The following is a 2,814-nucleotide window of genomic DNA, read 5'->3' on the forward strand; positions in this document are numbered from 1 at the left end:
GGTGGTTCAGCAGCGGGCCTGCGGGCCTCGAAGGGCCTGCCTGTGGGCTCGGCGCCTCCGTCCCTCCTTTGGCTCGGGAGCAGCCAGGTCCGGGATCCTTCGGGGCCTCCGGGATCCTTCGGGGCGTTCCCGGGGGCCAGGGCCCTCGCGCCCAGCCCAGGTCAGGGGAGCCCCGTCCCGGTCCCTCGCCCTCCAGCGAACCTGCTGCAACTCCTCCTCTCCCCAGCTTTTTCTCTGCCGTGTGCCCCAGCCGCTCTCCTGGCCGCACACAGCTGTCTTGCCCTGCTTAGATGTATTTGCTGTGGAAAGTGTTATTTTTTCCCTGTCTTGAGCACCCCGTAACCGTAAGTGGTTTTGTAGTCTCCTAGCTCCTTAAATGCTTACTGCACTGTACAGTTGCTGGAATAACAAGAGTGTGTCCCGTGTAGACGGGCCGTTTGGCGCCTGTGTCCAGATTTCTACCAACATCTGTTACACCAAGAAACTTAACCCTTGCTGTGAAAGAAAACTAACACCTTTCTTGAGATCCCAGTTGACCCTTCTGCTAACATTTCCATCGAAAGCACGACGTCTTGGGTGGCAGCGCCAACTGAGAATCATGTTGGGGATCTCACACCAAAGGAGGAAAGCCCCTTGCCTTCTCGAGAGGTGAAAAGAACTGAACTGTTGTGACAAACACAGAGTGTAAGTCCTGTCTGGGTCAGGAAGCCCCTGAGCTGCTAATGCTGGAACCTGAGAGCACAGGAGGAAGCATCCTACGTGCTTACCTTGTTGAAATACTTTTGTCTTGGGCTAAATGGGTGATGATGGTCTGGGGTAGCGTTCAAGATTTGCTGTTTCAAGCTTGTTATTTGTTGTAGGAGAGAGGGATAGAGCAGATTAGGTCAAAGAATGGGCAGGGGGGTGAAATTGTTTGTGTTCCTCCACGACTGATTCTTCTGATGTGACAATTTAACAGCGCCATTGGTCTGACCTTCCTCCCTTTGGCTGAGGGCTAGACAGGATTCATTAAGAGTAACATCATCTGAAGGTGTTACGGCTGTACTCTTCTGCCAGCAACTACACTCCCCTTAATGGGCCACCACTGTCTGACAGCTTTTTAGCCACTATAGTCCCAAGTATAACTTAAATTGCCAGTGACCTGGCATTCTGGTGCGGCTTTTGGCCCAAGCCCCTGCAGATTGCTGGAGCCTTGAAGCTGAATGGTTTAACTCAGAAAGTAGTGTTTTGTGAAACAAAAGCCGCTTGTCTCATTCGCAGTGCTTTGTTTCCCCTGGGAGCCCACAAAATGGCTCATTTGTATTTAAATCTAATAATATGCAGCAAGTTTTGTCCAATTGTTCAACCTAGTGCAGATAACATTGAGTGGGTTTCCTGCTGAAGTCAGCACAAGATAAGCAATAATGGCTGGGGGGTTTAGGTTATTTCTTTTTTGCCCTACGAATCTGAAACAATGTAAAGAGAAGTTCTAAACAAACTTTGCCTCCTGAAATGATAATTTTGCTATTGCATTATAGAAATACTTAAGCCAATTAAGGTATAAGAACTCAGGCCCATGGATTTCCGAATGAAAACCTGTTTTCGCGAAACTCCCAGGCTACTGTGTCCTTTAATGTCATTTCTAACAAAGTTCCTGAAATGTTAATAGCCTAAAAAGATCCTGAAGCTCTTGCACAGAGTTTCCAAGTCTTTGTAAGCTGAACTGGTCAACTTAATTGAGTTTGGGACATTTAGGGAAAATGAGCTGTTTAAGAATTTTTAAAAAGTATGACTATAGCAGGTCTATTCCAACCTAATATTTTTTGTACAGGTTGGTTGTAAAGAAAATTAATAATTTTCTCACAGACAAAATGAGGTTTATTGTGGTTGCTCCTGTGGCACCGCACTGGCTGCGTGTCCCTCACCCCACTGCTGTCGCTTGCTGCTTGTTAGCGCTGCTCCCCGTCAGCCGCCCGAAGGTCGGGTCTAACCAGCTCCGTGTTCCTTGTTCCCTCATCATATGATTGCGACTTAAGTATGTGCTTAGGCTCATGTTGGTGGATTTCGCCAAGGATTCTCTCTCCCATTGTTTGCCTGTGGAGCCGGGCTCTGGAAGGAGGCCACAGACCTGTCTTTTTTTGTCTACTCCACTAACACACCCCTCACCCTTGGCTGATGCCCGGGTGGTGTGGGAGGAAGGATGAACCCAACACACGTAGGGCTGGGTACTTACAGACGGGGTGGGGGTGGCTAACGGGGGACCTCAACTGGCAAGCAGCTGCACGAGCTCCGTGTCCAGCACCGGCCCTGGTGTGTTGTAGAGCTGCCCTGGCGTCGAGTCAGCTGATGGGCGTTCAGGTCTGTCCATCAGCTGTGGACGTTCAGCTCTGCAGGGCTGTTGGCGCGGTCGCTACGCGCGTGGCTGGATTCACCTCTGGAGCTGACGGGAAGGCCAGTGGGAAGCTCTCAGTAACACATTTCCTAACAAAAGTTTTCCCGGTTGTGGGATGGCTTGGTCCGTAGGAGAGACTGGCTCTCACTGCAGTGCCGTGGGGGGAACGCCAGCCATCGCTGGTGTTTCTTCACCGTCCCTGACTCGGCTACAAGCGCCAGGGCGTTTGCTTAACGGATGTCCCTGGGGAGGCGCAAAGGGTCTGGGGTGGGGGCGGGAGTCGTCGGTGTTACCCCGCGCTGCGGCTGGTGGAAGGGAGCTCGCAGAATTGACGAATAAAGAGGGGGAAAAAAGTAGGTGGAAGCAAAAGGAGCGCACCTTCCCACACCGGGAGTCGAACCCGGGCCGCCTGGGTGAAAACCAGGAATCCTAACCGCTAGACA

This window comes from Aptenodytes forsteri, unplaced genomic scaffold (assembly GCF_000699145.1).
Source record: "Aptenodytes forsteri isolate BGI_AS27 unplaced genomic scaffold, ASM69914v1 Scaffold38, whole genome shotgun sequence".
NCBI classification, from domain to species: domain Eukaryota; kingdom Metazoa; phylum Chordata; class Aves; order Sphenisciformes; family Spheniscidae; genus Aptenodytes; species Aptenodytes forsteri.